Here is a 26,787-nt window from a genome sequence, read left to right as displayed (position 1 = left end):
CTTCTAATTAAATAACATTGTCGAAATTTTTCACACTTACCTGGCTATTGGTAAGCTACATTTCATAATTTTTTGATCATTTTTAACTTACAAACAAAGCCAAAAAAAAATAAAATGTAAATTTCAACCAAAAAGTCAAATTCTGATTTTTATACTGACCTACCCAGATTCACTTCCTATAATTATTTACGAAATCAGCGGAAAAAAAACACCAATTAGATTTTGAATTAAACGTAATTTTACATTTCAACTTTCAAAATCATTTTTATTTATGATCTACTTGTGCTGTCGTAAATTTAGGTGACAATGGAAACTGTTATTTTTATGGCAAAGCTGTAAGTAAGACGGTCAAAATGGCCTGGTATTGGTGAATGGCCCTTTTGTTGGCAAATTATAGCATTTGGGCCATAAATCACGTGTCTGGTTTGCGTTTAAATAAAAAAGCGAATTATTTAGTTAACCAAGTCGAAATTTGTAATTGTGCCACCAGGGTTTAATGCGCTAGCAGATACAGATTCATTTAGTGTAAAAACTTTATAGGTAAATTAACAGTTAATTTCAGAAAACTAATAAAACTGTTACGGCCTTATTTATTAACAAAAATTTTTTTTTAAATTCTCAAATATACCTTATCAATAATTAGTTAGGTATATAAAATTTCTAAAATTTTTTTTCATTAGAAGTCGCGATTTCTCGCGTGCGCGTATACGATGCCCCACCCGGTATATATAAAAATGAATCGCCGTTCGTTAGTCTCGCTAAAACTCAAAAACGGCTTGACCGATTTGAATATTTATTTTTTTCTTTTGTTCGCCTTGATTCAGGGGTGGTTTAAAAAGAAAAAAAAATCGGAAAAGTTGTCCGGAAAATTGGAAAATTCGGGAAAAACTGAAAGTGCTTTTTTCTGTGGGAACGGCTGGAACGATTTGGCTAATTTTTTTTTAAATGTTTGTAATAATCCGTATGAGGTTTTTATGTAAAGAAAAACTGGAAAAGTTACCCGGAAAATTGGAAAATTTGGGAAAAACTGAAAGTGCTTTTTTGTGATGGATATGCATTATTATTTTTTTTTGTTTTGTTCGTTATAGTCGTGAAAAAGTTTTCAGGAAAAAAAAATCGGGAAAATTACAAAGGAAAGTCGAAAAATTCGAGCAAATTGCAAAAATTATACTTTTTGTATGCATTCTCGATCATAACTGACGATAGGAACGACATATTTGATTAATTCTTTTTTTTTTTGTTCGATATGCCCCGGGATGGAAATAACTCAATTGAAAGTTTTTAATAGAAAAAAAAAATCTGGAAGATTTGGAGAAAAATCTGGAAAAACTAAATTAAAATAATTCGGGGAAAACTGAATATGCTTTTTTGTGTGAATTCAAGACCATAACTCAGGATTCGAACGATAGCTATGCATAATTCTTTTTTGGTTTTGTTTGTTAGGGTTTTGGATAAGTTTTCGAAAAAAAAATTCGGGACAATTACAAAGGAAAGTCGGAAAATTCGGACAAATTTAAAAAATTATAATTTTTGTATGCACTCTCGATCATAACTGACAATAGGAGCTACATATTTGCTTGATGCTTTTTGTTTGTTTTCAATTGAAAAAAAACCTGGAAGATTTGAAGAAAAATCTGGAAAAACGCAATCCAGTATATTAAATAAAATTACATTTACTTTGTGTTGTTACGCGGTCTGTCCGACAAATGTAGTAGTTGTTTTATTTCTATTCCAATTTATTTGCCTACATGCAGAAATGTCATGTGACAGCTGATTGTGAAATTGGGAATCAAACCAATCGGATTGTTTGCTTGAACATCGGTCTTGCAATCGAAATCGAAATGTAAATATTGGGTGATTCAAAATAATTGTGGATAAATCTGGCAACTATGTACAAAAATTTATGTGGCAACTGTGTGGGTGGGATAGAGTTGACATTTTTTTGACAGTTCATAGTCGCACAATTTTGAAAATTGTCAAATCAATGTGTAATGAAATTTTAAAAATCAAATGCACGCTTTTGAAATGTCATACAAATGTCAACTCTATCCCATTCACACAGTTGCCACATAAATTTTCGTACATAGTTGCAATACTTATTCATAATCATTTTGAATCACCTAAGAAAACTGCATGAGATTCATTGTGATTTCAAATTTAATGGAAGAAAATAAATAATTAGTTTGGACGTGACATTCTGACTTAATTAAATTGTAACTTAAATTCTGGAACAAAACCGCATGGTCCCAACTCGATCACATTCCAGGCACATCACACATTTCCAGCATTTCAGCAGTGTAGAATACTGCCGATAGAATTCATCTCACATGTAAAATTCCTCATTTTTACTTTGTTTACACATTTCCAATAGCCTTTCACAAATTCACAAAACGATCACAAACATATTTACGTATTGAAATTTGGACAAGACAACGTCTGTCGAGTCAGCTCTTCGCGATGTTATAATACATATTGGGTTACCCTCCGGATCGACCACTCTTCTTCTAATTTGGAAAGAATGATACCACGTAAACGTCAAATTCGCCTGTCAACTCTGTCAAAGCTGACAACCGGAAATCAGAAATGCGTTTAAATCACAGTGGTACCAATTGTATTTATATTTCAAGTACATAAAAGACATCAAATTCATTGGAATTGTAAACAAGTTTCATTTAATAACCGAACGAAATTCAAACCGTATAAGATATAGCCAGTACTATTGATCTCAATGAATTGAAGTTGGAAGGTTGATTAGGATTGATTATGGCTAATCAAAATGTTACAAAAAAAAATATTCAAATCGGTGAAGCCGTTTTTGAGTTTTAACGAGACTAACGAACAGCGATTGTAGGTGATACGAAGTTCACCGGGTCAGCTAGTCATGCATAAAAATAAAGTCATCCCAATAAATGGTCGGAATGGGACAATATGAGATTCCAGAATATTGGTAATGTACGTCGCCGCATTTTGGTTTCCTCTTTCTAGCACCACCAACTCTGTGCGAGCGTCGAAAGTGACACCTGCTCAAACCATAACGGAAACTCTTCCAAAATTGACTTTCGGGATAATGTTACATTGAGCATATCGCTCTCCTGAGCATCGGTTCACCCGAACACGTCTGTCACTTTGATCCAGGCAAAATCTGGACTCGTCAGAGAACATTACTAACCTCCATTGATCCAATTCCCAATCAACGTGATTTTGGGTAAACAGCAATCGTACTCTTCGGTGAGCCGCTGTTAACTGTGGGCCCCTTCCTTGCTGGTATCCTGGGCCTTAAATCGTGTTCAGCAAGTCTTCTAACAGTATTTGCACTAATTTGGAATTGATATCTTCCTAAAGTCATAACTTGCAAAGCTGGAGCAGTCAGAGTCCTTTGTTTCAACGACTGTAAAAGCAGAAAACGATCCCGTTGAGCTGTTGTTGTTCGTCTGCGTCCTTGTCCAGGTCTTCTAGAGTATTCTCCTGTCTCGTGGAAACGACGCAAAACTCTAGATACCGTTGACTGGTGCAGATCAAGACCATTTGCAATATATTGTTGATTAATACCGCCTTCGGCTAGTACAATAATTTGTGCAAATTGTTCGGCTGTTGTATGTCAACTTAAACGTTCGTAGGGATTCATTTTCGAAATCTATGACTGAAGGAACCAAAACTTCTTACTAACCGTCTCTCAAATCCACAATCAAAATGCTTTACGAAATTGATCAATAACACTAATACAAACTTTTCATAATAAACAACTTTAGAAGTTATCAACATGGCGATTTTTGCTACTAAACAAAAGAAATACGATAAAATAAGAGATTCAGCATAAGGAAATCGCAGAAGAAGTAAAATACAAAAAACTACGGTTCATTTTTACTTTATGCGATAATTTTGCGGCGCAGTGTATTATCGAAACTTCAAGTACTAATAATAAGGGAAGTAGAAATTACTTGTGCCTTCAAATTTGAAGATTATAACTGCATGAAAAGAAAAATAAATAAGTGAGTTTATTTTCGATTGTTTTTTGTAATCCGCTTGAAGATAAAATAGTAGGTATATACCTATCATTCAGAGTAGAAAGTCTTCTTGTGCCTCGCCCAGTTATCGGCCTCAACTGCGTTTCGGCCTTCAATCTCTGGGCTAGCTACGAAAGACTCATTTCTAGTCTTAACGATATAAACTTGCCAAAACTGAATAGGGAATTCCACAATTTTTCTTAGAAAGCAAAATAATTGCCCCAATCCTCCCACGTATTCTTAAACACTAGATAAATTTAAAATGTTACAGGTACTTGAAACATTACATCTAATGTGTATCTTTATATATTTCTAACACATTTCATTATAAATTTTTAAGTGTATTTATAAAAAATTCAAAAAGGGAAAAATTCCCTATTCATTTTTGCCTAGTTTATTAGGCTGTCCAGAAAGTTTTGAGCGTTTTGGTGGTATTCTGTTTCACGATATAAAATAAATGTAAAATCAATTGGTAATTTTTATTAGTTTTTTAAAGTACACTTGTCCATAAATAATTTGGCGTTTCTCAGTTAAATAATTTTCAATTGGTTACATCCTGGTAATTGATTGTTTATAAGGAAAAAGAACGAACTCGTAATTTAATGTTATAGGAGTTTAAATGTGGACATTCAGCGGCAGCAGCCACAAGAAATATATGTAGAATTGAAGCTGCGGGGACGGTAAAAGAGTCTACTTGTCGGCGATGGTTTGCGAAATTTCTGAATGGGGAAGAAGGATAAGAATCGTTCGGGACGAAAGAGTCCATCTTCTATCGTCGTGGAATTGAGCTTTTGGGACAAAGATGGTTGGAAGTCATTGACAATAACGGCGAATATTTAGTTTAATTGTTGTTTAATTTTTTAAGTAATAGATATTTATTTCTTTTTATCTATTTTCATAAAAAACGCTCAGAACTTTCTGGACACCTAATAATATAACGTGCGATCAATTAAAAAAAAATCGAGTTACCTGGATTGCGCTATTCTGATAACCACCATTTTCGCCTACTCTATTTTTTTTTTATTTGATCGCACGGTACTATTAACTATTCTGAGCGGAGTAGAAGTACTTCAAGTCATAGGAGTAGAAATGTCCAGAGGCGGATCGATCGAGTCAAATGTAAGGTCATTTGAACTATTTGTCACGATTTATTTATCAACTACAACCATCAATTACACGAAATATTTAATAATTAAATTATCCCTGTTAAAAAAAGCCTCTAAAGAAGTGAAATAACGGAATTATTACCTACTCGTAATATTTAACCGGTGCCACTGTGATGTAACACGAGCCGCTCATGTGCACGGATGACAGATGTTAAAATCGCCCAGTTGCCGTCCTCGACTTCGTCTCGGTCTTCAATATCTGGGCTCACCACAAATAAGTGAGTTCATGTCCGATTTTTTTTTTGTGTTTCTTGCTTGCTTGCTTGAGATAAAATAGTATGTACAGCAAAACCTCTATTTACGGGCACCTCTGAAAAACGGTCACCTTTAATAACGGCCAGTTTTGAAGTTTTCAGAACAGATTATACCGAAAACCCATACTAATGACCCTCCTAATAGCGGTCACCTCCATAAAACGACCACGGCCACTTGGAAAAAGGCATCATTGGAAAATTACCTGCAATTTTACCTCTCAATACCAGTCATAAATTGTTTTGACAAAAGAAACTTGTAATCCTAAAATCCTTTAATCGTCCTGAATTTAAATTTAACCCTGTTGTGTATTTAAAAAAGATACAGGTGCCTGTAGTTTCACAGATTTTTAGTTAGTTTTCTTTCGGCCATTCTTGTGATTCAGGAGGTGATTCAAATAGTGAAAGTGATGTGGAAGAATCTAAAATTTATAAGTCCAAGATATGGGTGAAGTGTATGAAAAACTAAGAGACGTAGAAAGTTTAAAATTCAGTCATAATAAAAGTGAACTAGATGTAGAATATAATTTGTTAACATTTTATCAAATTGTGAAATTAACAACTTAAAACAAACCTCTATTAAAAAATATTAAAAAAAAAATGTAATTATACAGGCTGTTTGATAAAAAAAAACGTCTCAAGCCATAACTTTTTTATTTATTATCCGATTTCAATGAGCAAAAAAAACAAAGATATGGTTTTTCATGCGCTACGAAGCAGCCATAATAGTATATTATGTTATGAGGAGCAAAAATGAACCAGCCAAAGCACATAAAACCATTTTTGCTCCGAATAACATATAACGGGTGACTATTAAAAATTTCACTTGGAGTTGGCTTTGAACGAGTTTTTATTTTTTCTGTTACTTTAGACACACGCAAGAACGAACGACAAACGTCAGTCAGTACAATTGAAACATAACCAAATTAAGAGAAAAAACATTCATTGAAATGTCAAACTTGTCAGTGTCTAAGGTGCAACGGAAAACAAAGAATGATCCATAGCCAACCCTAAGTGAAAATTTTAATAGTCACCCGTTACTATTTTTTCTTCAAACCTTCATAACAAATTATTTAAGACATGTTAAGAAACCAGGTAGGAATTTCAAATGATTTAGCTAGTTTACTTTACTGCCGCTCATCAGCGGAGATAATAACTTCACGGACGCCCTCAGCGGAGATAATAACTTTATCTGCCGCTCTTAGCGGAGATAATAACTTTATCTGCCGCTCGTCAGCTCGTTAGATGCCATGACAATGAAGTGACACTTTAGCATTATCAATGCAGCAGGATAATGTCATAATTTACGGACGTTTGAAAAAAAATATATTTCTTTGGCCTTATTTTTAATAGCTAACATATGTAGTTTTTTAGGCTCAGTCGGGTAGAGTTTTTTTTTTCTGAATCTAATAATGTATTAAAAGTTATCATTTGGTCGATAGCTAACTAAAAAAAAATAAAACAATTTTTGATTGTGGTTCAGCTTATTGTGAAATTTTCAAGTGTGCTGTGAAAAACAATTAGAATACAAATAGCAGCAAATGTCAAGTGTCAGTTTGAAAATTTTCCGGTGCAATCTTAAAGAGTTTTATTATTGTTTTCTTGGAAAATATGCATAATTATAAACATTATTATTCCGTATCCCACCTCCACCCGGAGGCACGGCAATTTTGCCGGAGTACATACACTATTACGGATAATACTATCAAGTAATATTGCAGTGCTTATCAACATAATTACCGGCGTCTTGCCTCCACATTTTGACTTTTTTGTGTTTTATGTTCTGTGTCAATGTTAAGGAATTTCCTCACGATATGACATTAGTATAATAATATAACTTTTTGAATATCAACCACCAATGTGTTCTCTAAGTCCAAAATGTTTAAATTTTTAAAAAGAGATTGCGGTACTATTCCTGTTGCTGAAATTATAAATGGTAAAATCGAAATTTTTTCTAAACACCAAAGATTTCTCATAGCAACGGAGAGTTCTAAATATTTATTAATTTTTGTATTATATATCTGTGTTATATTGTGTGAATTTGGAACAGCTATATCCAAAAGATATGCTTGCTTTTGTTGTTTATTTAAAATAATAATGTCTGGTCTGTTATGCTGAATATGAATGTCAGTTAAAACTGTACGATCAAAATATAATTTGTAATTGTCATTTTCCAAACAACTTTCTGGTTTATAAATATAATGTGGTTGTGTATCCTTTAATAAATTGAATTTAACTGCTAAATTCATGTGTATAATTTTTGCGATTATATTATGACGTTTTTTATATTCGCTTTGAGCCAAAACGGTGCAAGAAGAAATGATGTGTTCAATGGTTTCCCCTTCAGTTCCGCAAATCCTACATTTATCAATGATCGATTGTAAACCGCATATGTGTTTTTTATAATTTCTTGTATTTATAACACGATCTTGTATTGCAAATATAAAACCCTCCGTCTCAGGATGAATATTTGATTTTTTAAGCCATGCATGAGAAGCTTGAATATTAATTTCTGATTGTTCTAGTTCTTTAAAATATCTCCCATGTAAAGACTATTGTTTTATATTTGCTATAGTGTCAGGTATATTTGGCTCAACAATATCTGAAATTATATTATCACTTAAATTTAAAGGTGTGTAACCTTCATCCGCTGAAACCAAAGCATTAAAAAAAATGTTATCACGAGCTCTATTGAGAAAATAATTTTTTAGTGAAGCAATTTGATTGTGTTGTAACATTTCTAGATTTGAAAAACCCCTACCACCATTTTCGCGTGGTAAATTAAATCTTTCAATAGCAGATTTGGGGTGATGTTTACAAAATTTTGTAAAGGAACTCTAGTTTGAATATTTATAATCTGTAAATTAGTTTTGGACCATTTTATAACACCGAAAGAATAGGTCAGTAATGGAACAGCATATGTATTAACTGCTTTAATTAAATTATTACCGTTTTATTTTGATTTTAAAATAGATTTAATTTTTAAATAAAATTGTTTTTCTAAATTTTCTTTTATAATTGAATGTTGAATATGATTATTATTATTATTATTATTATAATTTTTTTTTCTCTTAAATTTTTGTTTTTGATTAATTACGACTTTTATTACGCTCGAACATAAAATAATAGTCAAATGAATGCTATCCTGCATGACTGGCAATGTTGTTATTTTATAAATACCTAAAAAAGGATTAAAAAAGCAGATGAAAATTTCTAAGCTGACGTTTGGATGACATTTACCGCACTTTGTATTTCGATTGTTTTTAAAAATTTCATAATAATCTGAACCACAAAAAAATTGTTTTTTTTTTCAGTTAGCTATGGACCAAATGATAACTTTCAATATATTATTAGATTCAGAAAAAAAACTACCAGATTAAGCCTAAAAAAAAAGTTGACTATCGTTAGCTATTAAAGATAACGCAAAAAAAAATAATTTTATTGCTGTTTTGTAGCACATGAAAAACCATATCTTTGGTTTTTTTGTTTATTGAAATAGGGTAATAAATAAAAAAGTTATGGGTTGAGGCGCTTTTTATCAAACAGCTTGTATGAAAAAAACTTTCTTCACAGATGAAGCGTGATTTCAATTAAACGTTGGTGGAGTTCGGAAAAGTCTAATTTTAAGAAAAAAAAAATGAGTGTGGGTGGCCATTTCAAAGCGTAGAATAGTTGGGCCATGCTTTTTTGAAGGTAAAAATTAGACAGTTTATTTGTTGAAAAATTCACAAAATTCTTCGAGATATCGAGATAAGTATTTACATTAGCGTACGGTAGGGTAATTTTACAACTTTAAGTTCGGGTTTTCACACAAAAATGCCACTTCGGCGTACACAGGAATTTATTATAATTTATAAGAAAACAGCAAGTAGTTAAGGCGACAGTGGCGACTCGTTGACAAGGGAGGGCTCTGTCACATGTACAGTTACGGCCGCGGAATTTCGTCCGTTATTTTACTATCAATTCGAAAAAACTTGTGTAGCCTAAACTTTATTGTCACTATGACACAAATCAAAATGCCACATGATATCCATGTCAAAAATTCCAATGTGGTGTTAGAAATATATAAAATCTGTCTTCCAACTAATGTCAGTTTAATAATAACGACTGACGAAATTCCGTGTCCGTGACTGTACATAAGTATACAGGCTGTTTCCTAAAAAACGCCGCAAGCCGTAGCTCCGTTATTTATTGTCCGATTTTAATAATAAAAAAAAAAACAATACAATGGTTATAACAACACTAAAAAACGGCTTAATTTTTTTATTTTTTCAACATTAATTGTTATGTCAATTAAGTGTCACTTTGTTTTTTTAAATAGAAACATATATGTATTTATTTATTTTTATTCTGGTAGAGAATTTTTTTCTGACTTCAATGATGTCTAAGTGCTTATTCACAATGGACATAAGACATAAGAAATACATAAGAGATACTGTGCTGAACGCGGTATTTATAAATTTTATTTTATTCCCATCGCGGAAAGTATTCATCTTCAATTCAGCAAATTCAGATTTGTCTTAACGACCTCCAAATTGTTTCTGTGTAATTTATGAATTCCATTCATTTCCATTTTAAATGCACATATGTTTTGTAAATATCAGAATGTTGAGAAAAACAGAGCCGTTCCCACGAAGGGTTTCCTGGAATTTAAGACCGTTGCAAATCGCAAAATTAACTTCTTTAGTTTCTTTCAAAAGGCCATGTGGTATTTCTTTAAGTTATCAGGGTGGCGAGACGCCCACCATGCTCGACCAGTCGACCAAGCAAAGCATTCATTTGCATACGAGAAGATAAATAATTTAATTGTTGTTTAAAATTGGATGAAAAATAGAGATATAACGATAAATAAATTAATACATCCGTTTAGAAAGAAGTCGCCGTGTATTTTGAGTGACAAAAACAAAATTTAACTAGAATTAACAATGTTGATAATAATCCGATTGATCTGGGGTTGTCGTAAATGATGTTTCATTTAAATTTCTCATAAGATGTTTACATTAAATAGGAAGCTTTGTTCGGGGTTGTTAAATTCATATAGTAAAATTTGTTAATTAGTTTAAATCATTGTAAATCGGCCGATTTGATTAAAATATGCACAAATGAATGGGTCCACTAGAATTTGGTGTCTGCGATTTAGATTTTAAACACAGCGTCGCCAGCCTTGGGTGGTCCGTTTTGTTAACGTGGCGAGAGACGCCTTACAGATCGAGACTTTTAAGTAAGATATCGGATTACACTTGCACGTGTGGTCAGTTGTGGGAAAATTGGGCGAAATTAATAAATTTTTGTTTAAACAAAGTCAAGTCACAAACCCACTATTTTAGAAAGACGCGCTGTATTTTTCTGAACATTTTGATATCCAATTTAACCCTAATTTAAGCTGGAGTAATCGTAATTCTGATGTACAAACCAATTTTCTTTATCTAATCATTGTAAGCAAATCTTGCACCGTACGATTACTGCCCATTTACTAACATAGTTTTACAAGGGAAGTAGGTGGAAATTTCTGTAGGAAAAACGTAGAAAATCGTGAAAATGTAAAAATAGTACCGCTGTAGTACTGGGGGCGACATCTAACAGGGGGTAGTACTACGAAATTTACAGTTTTCTTACGTCTTTCTTCCGTATGCTTTCCGTAAAATTTAAACAAACAAAATTTGTTGTTACATTCATTGACCACATTCCGTTCAACAATTAGTTCTAGACAGAACAACAACCAATTTTGGAGTTTAATTTCTCTTTCAGCGAAATTGGGGTGATTCGCTATCGCTACTGTGTTGTATTATATTGTCCAATGGACTAACAAATTGTATGTTTAATAATGTTGATATTGCGAATCGAAAAACCACCCCAAACTAGGAAATAATAATAATTTTAAGCGAGTTAAACGAGGTTTGATCGAATGCCAATGCGTCGTAAGAGCCAAAATTGCATAATTCCACACATATGGAAAATGAGTGACAAGGGAAGGGGGGTAGGCGAGTTAGCGTCCCCTATTTAAAGTTTTAGCACATTTGTTTTGGAGGAATTCGATTTTTGACGGTCTTTCGAGCTAATCGATATCCGTGTGTCTGACTTTGCGATTTTGTTTAAATTTTCCAAATTTAAACTATTTTTTTTTAATTAACTCACTTTAGCTTCGTTAAGAGTGCCGAGTGCTAATAAATAAGTTAGTGCCAGTTCCAACAACAGGTGCCGACGATCAACCTGGGTGTTAAACTTTCTAGGTAAGCCCGAGAAAGGGTTATATTATTTTGATTAATTAACTTTATGTCAAAATTTACTTGTTTTTGTTGCACTTATTTTGTCAGTCATTCACCAGGGAAATTTCAAGATCAATTTATTCAACAATTTGAATTAATCAAAATCAAAATCTAAAATAATTTTCCAAGTTTTGAGGTATTTGAAGTAAATGCTTAAAGCTAGAGGTAGCCAGCAACAAATGATTCTATTTCCGATGGAAAGGGGCCGCAACACTTGGGTTGGCGGATTACATAAATTACAAATTTAACTTATTTTATCCATTTATTTGACATCATTAGATTAAATTCTTTACTCCATATTTGAGTGTAACCACCAGTCAGGAATTTTGAAACTTAACAATCAACCACCAATTTCTAACTAAATCGTTCCTGGATTTTCTCAGCTGGTGCTTTCAAATCAGATCGAAATTTCTAGTTATAAACTTTAGGGAGATAGAATAATTGGTTGCATATTCAATATAGGGTAGAGTAGGGCTATTTCTCTCCCGCGTCGTGTTTAGGCGATCAAGCAAAATTATTGTTTTGCACCAATTGCACCTGAAATTATAGGCGCGTTTGTCGGCCACCAACGATGAGGAGAGTCGTGGTTCCCGGGGACCCTCTTCTCCAACTTTACTAGGTCTAAGACACGGTGTCAGGTCGTAGTTTCCGACTGTGGACTTAGAATGGGCGTCGTAATTCCCGCTCCAACGACATGTACTATGTATGTGTGGGCTACCACGAGGACAAACGCGACAAAATAACCATCCAGGTTACCTGTAATAAACTGGTGTCGCGCACGTCAAAGTTCTGTACAAGTCTTTGTCGAAGCTCGTGGACGAAAATTTGTGAGAGAAATGACGCCTACAGTCATTCAGATTGATTTGCGAGGACTTGTAGATCCGGGTTTTGTTCGGAAGTTGTGACTGGTGTTTAAGCACCGGACTTTTACCGGAAGCGGTATTTCGGCGTTAGGGCGTAATAGTTAAATGCGATGCACTTATCAAATGCCGCGAGCATGTTACCTTCCGACTCTGGTACAAGTCTAACTTAGTAAACGCGATATTAAATGTTGCTTGGGTGATATAAGTTCGAACAAGTTAACTGAAGGTTAGGGTAGATTTGCCATACGTAAATAGGGTTGCATAAAAATGGGGGTTTACAGCAGAATCAAACTTTTTCAAATCTAAATTGGATAACATAAAATATAATCAGGTGAAGACTGACGACTCAATCATCTGTTTAAATTCATGATAACAATTACAAAGAAAGTCACTTACGAATTTGATTATAACCATAACCTCAACAATAATTTTAACACAGTGCAAAATTTGATCAAACCCGCAGAACTCATCCATTTTGTAAACAAGTCTTCGAAATATTTAGTAATAAAATAATTGTGGGGAAACTTGTGTTTAAATCTCTTCCTCCATGCGTTTTGACACTACTTTGTCTCCGAATTTGTGTTACGACTACTGCGTATTGCCTAATAGGCCTTAAGATAAAACATCATCATCACTATAAATGTGACTATCGACGAAAAATAAACACAACGTAGGTAAGTGAAAATAATAAGTATAGAGGGTTACTAGACGAGCCAAATAACTTTGTAAATCAAATTGAGAGTTAAAAAAAAATAGATTAACAGCTAAAAATGCGAAAATTTAGGACATCATCACGGTCAAAATGGACGGTCTCACTACAATACCTAAGAATAATTTGTAAATTTGGGCAATTAGAAAATTATTTAAACTCCATCCATTTTCAATATACATTACTGTTAGGGAATTTTCTTTTTTTGTATTGCAATGAAAGTGTTTTATTTTTTCTAATATTGAACATTCAAAGCGGGCGTTTTGAATTTGTCAAAAAATTTGACACTGTCAGATTATAATTACTGAAAAAAATACGATTAAGTAGCGATATCATGGAGGCCACAGGCAGTGTTATAGAGAGAAAATGCCTCACTTTAGGAATAAAACAAAGTGTTCACCGGTGTTTTAAAAACATTTGGGAAGTAAATTGTCCAAATCTGGTGAGGATGCGAGTTTACCGAATGGTTGGGAAAATGTTTGCCGTAAGTTGATAAATCCACTTTTAATTTAAATTGATCTATTTAAAATGTTAGCTTCAATCTCCTACAGATATCTGAAGGAAAGGCACAGAATGGAAACGACGCACGATAGAACAGTGAAGAAATATTTGCCCCGTTGTGCGCTTTGTTTAATTACAAGACCGCCGGCCTTCAGGCTTGACTTGAGAGGGTTTGCTCCTGAGCATTACTCATTTTGAATGTATCATGCCTCCTCTCTGTGTCCTGCTCTGAAATCTTTTCGTTAAAATCTGTTTATATTTATTAAGGTACACCTACTTGCTGGTTTCAATGCCGGTATTTAATATTAACCTGTGGATACCATATTTTAAGTAAAATATTCAAAACTAGTTTACTTTGCTTGATTGCGGGACTCGATTAGAGATTTGTCAAAAATGACAATAATCGTGCATTATAACCTCTCAAAATACACATAACCTGAATTATTATCTGTGACATTGCATTTACAGTAGAAAAAAGTTGTATCCTATTACACCACAAAAGTTACTAAAATCACTAGATTTAGTTGTGTATACCTATTGAAAATGGATGGAGTTTATGTGTCCATGTAACTCGAATATGATTCTTCATGCTTTTTTGTACACAACAATAATGTTCACTGAGGTCACTTCTCATAAGTTACGTAAAAATTAATAGTATATCCACTGCATGTATCATGAATTTGTTATGCCTTATGTCAAGCTTATGTCCATTGTGAATAAGCACTAACACGTTGACTTTTGTCCAATAAAAATTCAAGAAAATAAACAACATTTTTATTACGTTACAATGTTTTATTAATTAATTAAAAAAAAATCAAGCGCGCCGTACCAATTATTACTAGCCGAGCTTGTCACAAGTGAATGTTGAGCACCAATTGGGTCTGTGAGACGAACGCGCCTCTATATGTAATAAATTTTTCTAGTGGTTGGTACATAAACAGGTAACTTTTTGATATTATTTCTTATATATTTACAAATTATCGTCAATTTCAATGAAGGTATGGCAAGTTATAAAGCAGAACAAGACAGACTGATGCGTCTAATGAGGGGAAATAGTAACAGATGAAGAACAGGAAGAGGAAATTTACGACGAAATGTCCGAAGATGAAGAAGATATGGTTGAGGAAAGAGAAGACAGCGACAGTGAGCAGGCTATATCTACTTCTGAGGATGATACTGAAAATAATGCAAATGCGGTAGAAGGCCCGTTTTTTTCAGGGAAAAGATAACTTGACAAAATGGCAAAAAACACCACCACAAAGAGCAGTCCGCACTAGAAGAGAGAATTTAGTTAGTCATTTACCTTCATCAAAACTGACGACACGTTCTCTCAAGACACCTTTCGATATATTCAGGTATTTTTTCAATGACACTGTAATGATTTGAATACATTACTCTTTCCGCCAAATATTTGAACTTGCGCAAAACGGTAACAAATTTGGTCGTGATTGTCATCGAATCGGAGGAGCCCTACGTTGTGATTTTCTTTTGGCGGAAAAAGGTTCGGAATGCAAACGATGAGGGTTCCAGTTGGAAGAGTGCCGCAAATAAAACACACATGTGAGGGACGCAAAATACTTTTTATTAAAAATGCCTGTAATAACTTTGATGAAAAAGAAATTGAAACGAATACAAAGGACAGAAATTAAGTTTAACGAAGTATGAGAAATTAACTAGTTGAGTACATCACAAAGATAAACGACAAGATGAATGCAACAATATTTAAAATAACAGAAAAACGGGCACATGGCAGTTAAAGCTTGCAAAACAAGTAAACAAATTATGGTGCAGTTATTACAGACAGGGACGGATGAAAAACCCTCTTCAAAAACCGTATCCCAGGTATTACTCATATTTTACAATTGGATTAATGACAAAACAATGTTTAATTTGGAACTACGCGGTCAAGGTACGCCAACGGGAGCTTAGAGCTGGAGGTAACAAACTTTCGGCCGCGAGGGGACTCAGAAAAATCATCTGAATCATCTTGAAATCAAGCGACGTTTATAGATATTCGGGGTATTAATGAACGTCAGACTATTTCACCGACCAAGCAAGAGTGACAGAGCGTTTCGGGGTCGTACGAGTAGCATTCCTAGACCGCAGCCGCAAAGACCTAGGTCCGCCGTCCCCAACCAACCGTTTCCGGACAAAACCCTGAAGTCTCTATAACCGTCGACGGAAGCTTCACGAAAACATCCCGACGCCGCTCCCGCAGAGACTAAGGTCCGCCCCCGCTAACGGCTCTAAATAACCGTAGCTTCCACAGAAATTTACTCAACAACCCCACGACTTCCTGATTGTCACCTAGCTCCCACAGGGGCGCACTTACAACATTTTACTTTAACTTTTCCGAAATCTAGCAACAACACGAAGGCAAAAAAAACCGAGTTTAATCCTATCGAACAAAGCGTAACATTAAACGATGAGAAAATCCAGCAAAACAAAGCGCAACATTAAACAATGATAAAATAAGCAAAACAGAACGCAACATTAAACAAGGATAACATAAGCAAAACAAAACGCAACATTAAACAATGAGAAAATAAAAGAGAACAAAACGCGAAGTTGAATAACGATAAAATAAAGACGCTTTAAAAAAAGGAATACAATACTCGCTGGCAATACTAAACAAAAATATCGCGGGTCGAGTGCCGTTAGAAAATGTTAGTGAAAGAAAAACAAAATGGACGCACGCGGTCCGGACGACGGCCACTAATTTTCGAAATTAACAGATTGCCAAAAATGAACCTCCCGGAGAGAAACTTAGGGATAACGCTTAAAATTAACAAATGGGCGCTTCTGAGAGAAACAGCATGCAACAAAATGAAATCTACAACATACCCTTACCACGTGGTCCTGATCCCAAGAAAAAAACAACGGACAACGAACGTGAGCTAAATAATTACCCGTGTGGTTAAAAAAAGAAACTGCCGGATTCTTCACGGAGACACAAAATATCTACTCGGGACGGTAGTGTAATTGGTTCGTATTTAACTTACAAATTTGAGAAACTTGGATCGCTCTTCGCAAGGTGTGTTTGTTTCGAAAAACTAAACAAAAGTGACCTCCCCCATTCAACTAAGCGCGCGAGTCCCGCTTTTCCCCCGCAATATTTCCGCTCGCAGAGTTCACCACTCCCCAGGATTACCAACCCCATCCCTTATTACCGAGTCTAGCCGCTAGTAGAATACTATGGCGCGCTCTCGTGGCGGTACCGGTAATAAAAATTTAAATTTTAAACTGGGTCACTACAACACTATGATGGATTTGATTGTAGAAAACACAAATTTTTACATAAATTCTATATCCAATAAGTACGAAAGAATTAGAGATGCAAGACTGACAACTAAGACGAAAATTTACGCTGGAAGGTTTCAGAGGGAAATGCAGTTTTCGCCAATATATCCCGTCAAAACAGATACGGCATCAAAATTTTTGCACTGTGTGATGCCAAAATGTTTTATACTACCAACATGGAGGTTTATGTGGGACAACAACCAGAGGGGCCATATAAAGTGAGTAACAGTTCCAGTGACATTGTAAAGAGGCTATGTAATATAATAAAAGGCACTGGTAGAAATGTCACGATGGATAACTGGTTCACAGCAATTCCGCTTGTGGAATCATTAGTAAAAGATTATAAATTAACAGTCATTGGGACGGTCCGAAAGATTAAAAGGGAACTTTATTAAAAAAAAAAACAAAAATGTTTTACTTGTGCCATCCTTACACCACGATGAGTGACGACGCTATTGATATCAAATTTCTGGGAAGCCAGAAATCATTGTGGACAATAATAATACGAACGGCTGCGTAGATGTGGTGTACACAGATTGTGCAGTAACTATAACCATGACCAACTTTATTAAACTATGTTATGGCCATCCCAAATGAAGTTGGCCATGAAAAAGTCAAAACTTTAAAATCAAATGTCATCTCAATAATCTAAAAATCAGTCAAAGCAATGTCAATCTTTATGCCACTATCTTGTAATTCAAAATGAGGCTGTGTCACGTTCACAAATTATGTAGTACCGCTGCTAAGATTGCTAAATTTGTTGTTGAGGGAATCAAGCAAAATTTATATAGAAAACAATCAACAAATTGATAGAAAAATAATACTTCAAGACCAAGAGATTACACCATTATTTGATACACCTCATCTTATTAAAAGAATTAGAAATTATACGATAACAAAAGATTTGGTTTGGGAAGTAAACGAAGAAATTTTAAGTGTGAAATTGGACCATGTAGCGAAGGTTTGTCTTTATGATTCAGCGTGGAGCGAATTAAGAGCCCTCCACAAAATTACGGACAAGATCCAAAAGATGTCCTATGTAACTCAAGTTTTGAGTCGTCATAATCATGATTAATTCAACTATCACGCTATTAGTTAACTGTGGTAATTTCTAATAACATTGGGCCGTATCACGACACCGTCATTAAAGTTGTCTTTAGGCTATGATTAGCAAAACACGTTATTAAATTTAATCACGACTTTAATCATAGACCTATCACGACCCCTTGTTTAGATCGTAATTAGCTAATCACAGCTTCTGATGTTTAAATGGATAAAAAGAATCTGGCAACATTGCAAAGTTCTGTCAATCGAGAAGTTTCAACGGTAATTTGCTCACTTCGTTTGAATTCCGTAAGAGTTGTTAACGGTTTTTGATTTTATTTGTGTGTGGACAGTTTTTACGTGGTTATTTCTAGTTAGTGTTTCGTTTTTAGGTGTTTAGTGGTTCGTTTTTAGGTGTTTAGTGTTTCGTTTTTAGTTAGACAATCATTTAATACTTTTTTAAGATGTTTCTGTTGTGGTTCTGGAAGTGAGTAAATCAAATTTGGTAAAAATTGACAAAACAATTTGTAACATTATATCGGGTGTCCCAGAACTCGCGCGTCAGCCGTAAACCACAAATTCTGTTCTTCCATCTGATATAGGATTTTCAAGATTTTTTTTTCTTAAACCATTTAGTTTTTAAATTACAGCAATTTTAAGATAGCCAATCACAGAAGAATGATTAGTAAAGTGTATCAGGTGAATTATTCCGTGTACTGTTGTTACCAGGTAACAAAATTAATGTTAAAAAGTCAATATTTGTCTGGTCAACTATGCAAACGTTTTATACTAACGTCAAAGTGACATTAATTAGTACATTTGAAAAGTGTCGATTTTTGGACGGCAACACAGAAGAAATATTCACTCCCGAAGAATACACCGAAATGATGATAATCTACGGGGAAAGTGGCAGGAATTCTAAAGCGGCCCCAAGGTTGTATCGTGAACGCTTTCCACATCGTCGGCATCCTTGTTCGGACGTATTTTTAGGTTTAGTGAACAGAACAAGAACCATTGGTTTTTTGGTTCCCGATAGAAAACGAGTTGGTGGTGTTGACCGCACGGTTCGCAGTCCTTATACGGAAGGAGTCGTACTTCAATCATTTACGGAAGATGGAACGAGAAGTATTAGAAATGTGGCCGACATCCTGAATCAATCAAAAAATACTGTTCAAAACATTTTAAAAGATAACCACATGCACCCCAATCATTACACCAAAGTTCAACATCTATTATCGGAAGATTATGCACCTCGATTGGAACTCCAGGAACACGAAGAGAATACAGGCTTTGTTGCAAATGTGTTACTTACGGATGAATCCTATTTTTGCCACAAAGGGACTTTTAATAGTCACAATCTTCACGGATGGTCAGGAGAAAATCCACAATTTGAACATTTACTTTAAAAATGTACTTTTCGTTTTCTGTTAAATGTCAAAGTGACAGAATTTAATAAAAGTTGTCCAAACATTTCATCACAGTTTTTTAGCAGCAACATCTAAAGTCATTTCCTCGGAAACGCATACAATTAGTAGAGTTACCTTCGGGAAGGCGTGTGTGATTGGTTATCTTAAAATCGTTTTCATTTCGAAACTAACATGCTTTTGGCGTTTTTTGTTGTAGAATCCTTGTCGGATTAAATATTACAATTAGCAGTTAACGGCTGACGCGCGAGTTCTGGGACACCTGTATATACGAGAATAAGGAAAAATCAGGAATATACAGGTGTCCCAGAACTCGCGGATCAAATTTAAACTGTATATTCCTTGATGGTAATGAAGGTAAAAAGCGTTTAGAAAAATATTCAGGGTGCAACAGCTTTTTAGTTATGAATTAATCAAATTGACCAATAGAGCTCGATCTAATTTTCCCTTTATGAGAAATTGCCAAGCAACGTATAATTCGATGAATAATAATAGTTATTTACATTAGAGTACGGGATGTGAATTTTCCGGCACGACAACTGGTTTCGGGTGCCTGATTAGTTGGAGGGCCGGAAAATACGTCCTGTACGACATTTGTATTAGACTTTTCGGCTGACCAAAATATTAAATCTTTAAAAAATCAAGACTAATTTTATTGTAGAATCTGACATCGTCAATAAAGAATCGAATGCTGTGGAATCAATTCCTTGACGACCGTGACCGCTCATTTGTTTTTTTCCTAACAAATTATTTGCCGGCTAAATTTTCACGGTCGTGCTTCAAAATTTGATTTTGGTGTATTAATCGAGTGAAAAAAATGTCTAGTATATAATATAGAGTGAGTTAAATGTGACACCAGATGCAGTACAACTAGTGGCAGGACTAAATTCTGAATTATTACCACAAAAATCGAAACAACGTTACATAGAACAATTTTTTCTCACATAAGTATGTAATAACTATTCTTTAGTTCACAAATTTTTAATAAACCATATTTTATTACAGACAGTTTTATTAATAGGTGTTTGTGGTGCCTGTCTCCGAAAGGAGTTATATACTCTGAAAATGGAAAATGTCAAGAGAAGATATTATATTGATAACTGACACAAAAACCAATATTTGTAGATCGTTTGCCATTACCAATCCAAACTGGGTTGAAACTGTGAAGAAATATATGGAAGTCAGGTTAAATTGGTATTAAAACAATTTCAAATAAAATTGACAAATATTTGAACCTTGATTGCCCTATGGACACAAGATTGAAGTTCCTAAAATGATTCGTGATGACTGATGGCCTTCCTTTAACATCAAAAACAAAATGTACTGCGTTGCAGCTACAGCTCAAATAATGGTGAGTTGTGTCACAAACTTCGATACAGTGCTTTAATCTACTTGAATTTTTAGCAGTTGCTTCCAATGTAACCATCCAACATTGAGAATTCCATCATCAGTACCGTAAGAGAAGCACCAGTACAACATATTGACATTCAACCCAGAAGTAATAAAGCTGACAGTTACCAAATTGTTTCTGCATTGTTCTCTAAAGTGGAGAATTGTAACAATAATGTTTACAACTGTAATTTTACAAAATAAATTATGTTAATAATGTTGTAAATTATTAAAATGTCTTGTATTTAACCACTACTTCCTGGTGAAAACGAATCATCTTTCTTCAGGTGAATACAAGATTTTGGGGTTAGAATGTTTTGTAAATTTTTAGTTTCCAGTTGCACTTTAGCACTAACAGCTGGTACTGGATAAAGTAGGTATACAAAACCATATATCAACTTCTGTGGTTTAGTTTTATTGTGCAATTTTGCAGATATTTATTAAATACCTGACAATTGTCAAACTTTTTGACATATACAGCTGCCAACCCAATAGGTTGTTTTTCCCTGTTACGATTATTTTCTTTTTCGATCGATATAAATTAAACAAACACATTTATCGGAAAAATTATACAAGGAAATGTGTTTTTTTACACTAAATTAAAGTAACGTATGGACACTTTAATTTTAAAGTAACTGTGAAAAGAATAAATCAACGGTGTCCGCACATTTTTCCCGTACTCCACTAGATTTTTCCCACATTCCACTAGAAATTTTTGACATTGTACGGGAAATCGCACCTCCCTTGACCTAAAGTGTAAGGTAACGCTATATTTCCCAGATTGGGAGGCCGAAAAATTATTTTCAATATTTGTCTTGTCAACTTGTCGAAACAGACGTCAAAAGTGACAGCTACTTTTGAAATAACCAAAAATGGGAAATTTCGCCAAAGGCAGGTGAACAAATGTATAGAATCTAAATCAGGGAACGCAAGAAGTTTCTTCTTCCGGCAATGAATGAAATATGGTTTGTTATGAGTGAAAATTTCCAGAGCAATTGTAACCTTGAGGGGTATGGGAAATTGACGGGAGGGATATGATGAATTGAACCTTTGTTGATGGAAGGTAAAATGGCGACGTAGCGTCAAGTGAGTAATATTACTACTTTAAAAATCTTAGTAAAAAGTGAAATATGCAGGGCCTGTGAAGTGAATCGGAATTTATCCTGACTCCTGTGCATACACTCTGCATCTCCAACGTATTAGCGCAGCTATACACGAGCGGAACTTTTCATCGTCGAAATAAAAGAAAAGACTTTTAGGAACATTCTTGACAAGAATGTTCCTATTCTTGACATTGCAAAAAAAGCTGGAGTTACACGTAGGTTTTGAACAACAGATCAAGCATAGTGGCAGTTCTGAAAGAAAGAAGACAAAACTGGATTGAACTAACCTATTTATTTTAGCATCATTATTAGAAAAAATTTAAGGTCAAATTTTGTAACTAAATGATGTAGAATCATGGATTTATTAGTACTGGATACGGTGTACAGCCATCATAGTTGAACAAGACGTACCATCTATTTCTGTCGCTCTCAACACATTATCTGGGTATTAGCACTATCCTTTAGCGAGTCCCCCGACTTTGATTGGTTTAAATTCTCAATCTATCAATTATTTATTACTCTCCTGTCATTCGTGTCATCTTTTTTCTAATCTGTTTCTCTGAAGTTTGAATAGTTCGAGAGTATTTGAACCGTTAACTCTATCAAGTATTATTGTTTTAGAACTTGAACATATTAAGAATGACTAATTCGTCTAAAGCCAGGTGTTTTTCACTCTAATGTGAAACACTGACAATGCTGTTGGTAAAGATTTCACAAAAGGAAATCCCGGTTTGGACTACAAAGGCGAAGAAAGTTGTCTGCCTTCAACAACTATACTTTTGTGAACCACTTAACTTTAATTTGTGCGTAAATTCAAACTCACAAGTATCCATGAAACTTACAAAAAAACACCAAAATAAATATTAATCGTAACAGATTCTTATATTTATTCATTATTAAATAATACAACTTTGTTAAGTTTACTTCTTATCTTGTTTTTGTTTAGAGCTTTCCGTAGAGGAGCTTTCGCAGTTTTCTTACATTCGCAACATGTTGGATCATATTTACATGTCGTTTTGCTTTTTAAAATTTTGGATGGCTTTTTACATTCATCCTAATCAGAATTCCGAAAATGTTTTGAACAAATAACCGCATCGTTTGCAACTTTGATTGTCTCTTCCACACTGATATCGATTTGTTTCTTAAGAAGGTTTCTTTTGGAAAACTGAAATCATTTTTTCACCCAGGTCTTCGATATTTGTAAAGAATCGTCTATTTTAGGTACATACCAGTGAAAAAATAAGTCTTGTCTTGAAGACTATAAAGAGTAGAACAAATTCTGCAGGTTTTCATTATTGCAATTATTCTATTTTACGAATGCAGGAAGTTTTATGACAGTTCAGACCACAGGTTCAGACTTTTGAATTAATTTCAAACTTCAAAATTGACATTTGCGAAACATCAAAACGACATACGTATTGTAATAACAGAGAGAAACATACAGTGTGGAATAAAATGATTTACATCTAGTTACCTTTGGAATTTTTGCACATGTAAATTTTCCTGTACCGCTCTACTTTTTTTTTGAAGTGCCGAACTATTAGCTCTGTCAATAAATGTCATCAATCGAATTGACAATTGTTACAATTTACTAAATTGAATTAACAAACGTTGGTGGCCACTTTCAACACTAGCTGTGACTTGCTTTTGTTAGCTCCTTTTTAATTTCAATCTCTACTTTGCATTCATATCATCCCTTCGCAATAAATCATATTTGGAATTTTGGAATATTTTAAGGTTAGGCTTTCTTTTTTTTTTTTGTAGAGCGGCATTTCGTATTTTTACAAGGGTAATGCAAAGGTAACTAGATGTAAATCATTTTATTCCACACTGTATTTTAATACAGGTTAGAATGAAATGGGGGAAGGTACCGAAGTCTGTGATATGTTTTTTCAAAGTCGACATACGTTTATAGGGTATTGCCGTCTGTGATTGCCGTATCCAGTACTAATAAATCCATGTGTAGAATGCAACAAATGAAATAAGAAACATGCTAAATAAAAAATAGTTATTTTTATATTAAGTGCGCGAAGAGAGTGTTTTTTGTGCATGAAAAGGTCTTTTACGCCGAGACGAAGGTCGAGGCAGTATAAGCCTTTGTGAGGATTTGTTTTTTTTTGTATGGATTGAGTGAGCCACTAACCTGTCCTGATGAAGCTCGACTTGGAGGAGTGCGATGTTTGGATTCTGATGCTCACGATCGCCTTTGTGGTGTCCAATGTATGGGGGAATGGTGCTCCGGTGAATGTTGAAAGTACCACTGCTGCCACTCTACTTGGTACCACGAATTTGGACTTTCGCAATTCGCACACTCGCTTAATTTCTGTTGTGGACGGTGCTTTCGATGACGAACACGTTACACAGCGCGGATTTTATCGTAATAAAATTATTTTGGCAATTTTGACTGTTCCTGTGACGGAAATTTAAATTATTTTTACACACTTAATAAATCATTTAGTTCCTTGCGAATATTAAAATAAAAAATCTGGCAATGCGGTGGCAAGAAAATATCGAACAGACACTGACAGAAAAAAAAATTGCATCCGTTGCATCACTGAGTCAGTTAGTCCAACATGAAAAGAAAAAATCATAGCCAACTCGGTCTCAAAAAGATCGTGAATGCCTAATATGTAATTAATATCGGGTGTTCATTTAAATTTTCGGTCAAAGTTAGCGTTTGAAGAGTCGATTGTGACCGCATCAGCTGTTTAAATCTTACATCAGTTTTTGCATTGTTTGTGTTTTTACACGAAGGGTGCGTTCACAATCGACTCTTCAACGCCAACTTTAACCGGAAATTTAAATAAACACCAATATATAGTCCGTTCATTATAAATGTGCATCTGAGGCGGCTATAGAAAGCTGATTTTAGTTTGCCAACCCTGGGTAAAAGACCGTCTCTAATAACGCTTTGTTTTGTTATGGTTGCCAACAATGCCAAAAGTGACAAGATATCGTGTAAAAATGCTGTTAACTCCCACAAACTTTGCTTTTGTAGCCAACACTTTCGTCTTCTTATTCCTTCTTGTTGGAATAGTAGGCCAGTCGCCTGTTCCTTCTTCGATTCCTAACCTTTTATTTAAATGTCGTCACACCACCGTTTTCTTGGTGTTCCTGCTGATCTTCGTCCGTTAGGTGCTATTTTTAGTACTCTGTCTGCAATTCTTTCTGTGTCCTATTCTATAGTTCCAAAACACAACGCAGTGAAAAACACTAAATCCGCCATGTTAGTTGTTTCAAGTTGTTCAATACCATTGGTAGCCCTGCTGAACAGTTCGCGCCACTTGCAATTCTTCGCATCCGTTGTTTACATGATGGATTGACAGATATCTCTAAATGGATGTTCGAACCAAACGTTTTAAATTATTGTTATAAACTGTTGTTGAAAATATTAATTCATCTAAGATAAATGATATGATGAATTTTTACGCGCCGTTCTACTTTTTATCGCGTAGCAGAGTCCTGTCACGTGTCTCTAGGTGTCCGTTCAAAAAACATAAAATCAGGGTAAACAGAGTTTGTATAATTTAATTTTTGACAATCCCTTCGATAAACCAAGATAAAATAAATAATTAGAAATACGCTATTTGTGATATTTCCAAGAATTTGAAATTTTCAGTACCCTCAGCTTTATCTTCGACTGACCCTCTGCCGGAGCCTTCCGGAGTGCCTCTACCTGGCCCTTCTCGCGGTAATCCATTTCTCCTCATCTCGACAAATGAAGATGTCTCACGAAACAGTTTCAGATGCCTCTGCCTTCGGCGACAGAGATCGCAGCTCGCTTTCAGATCAGACTCTGCGATGGCGGACACCGTAGACTTCTCAGGCGAATCCGGGTCAGACCCAGAGTCGGACAAGGACATTTTATTCGAAACTCTGTCCGAATCGGATGATTCAGATTTAGAAAACAACAAGACAACCCCCGTGATTCCTCCAGGTACGCTCGACCCTTTGTCCTCTCCCCAAACCCCAGACCCCTGTTTCAGGGACTCCAACCCTCTCCCCGACCCCCATTACTTGTCGTTTTTGTCATCTCCGGAACTGCAACAAACCCCTACCACCGACGGACAAATCGACTTTTTCCGCTTGATTTTTGACGACGAAATGTGCGACTTTATCGTTAACCAAACCAACGCGTACGCTGACTCCCTACAGAGGAGAGCCTCTTCGTCTGCAAGGATAAACCGATGGAAACCGCTGAATCGAAACGAGTTTTGGTGTTCCTGGGTTTGTTGTTCCACACGGGAACCGTGAAGTTGCCCTCTCTGATGGAATACTGGAGCACCGACAGCTACTTCGAAGGGATGATGAGTGTCTCTTGGTTCCCCAAGAACATGTCGCGTCACAGATTTTTCTTGATCTTGCGGTGCTTGCACTTTGCTCCTAACCCGACTGACGCACCGAAAGACGCTCTCTACAAAATTACACCGCTGCTGGACTTCTTCCACCGCAAAATTGACGAAGTTTTTGCCATCGGGGGGGACGAGGCGATGGTACTGTGGATGGGACATCTACGGTTCCGTCAATATACCCAGACAAAGCACCAGAACTACGGTCTCAAGCTGTACATGTTGACCTTCTGGTGTCGTGCGCAAGTTTCTTGTCAACGCAGCTTCACCAGACACAAATCTTGACCATGCCCAGCTCGTCGAAGACAAGACGCACTCTTTGTACATGGATAACATGGCCAGTCTCTTCAAGTGGAAGGACAAGAAGGAAGTCGTCACGATTTCCACCGAATCAAGTGCTGACCTTCTGGAACAGTTA

At 35.1% G+C, this 26,787-nt stretch overlaps 1 protein-coding gene and 1 long non-coding RNA gene across 2 annotated transcripts in view; both read right to left on the bottom strand.

The window, feature by feature from the left end:
* Positions 1–26,787, bottom strand: part of LOC138137583 (uncharacterized) — a 252,149-nt gene that overhangs the window by 44,518 nt on the left and 180,844 nt on the right. The gene's annotated exons all lie outside the window — the stretch shown is intronic.
* On the bottom strand, positions 20,276–21,502 carry LOC138137232 (uncharacterized). The gene is made up of 2 exons (XR_011161637.1): positions 21,168–21,502; positions 20,276–21,102 (listed from the first exon to the last, which is right to left on the bottom strand). It is a non-coding gene; the product is annotated as an uncharacterized lncRNA (long non-coding RNA).

Source organism: Tenebrio molitor, chromosome 8 (assembly GCF_963966145.1).
Source record: "Tenebrio molitor chromosome 8, icTenMoli1.1, whole genome shotgun sequence".
NCBI classification, from domain to species: Eukaryota; Metazoa; Arthropoda; class Insecta; order Coleoptera; family Tenebrionidae; genus Tenebrio; species Tenebrio molitor.
Note: the sequence above shows the minus strand (reverse complement) of the source record. Positions and strands in the feature narration are given on the sequence as shown.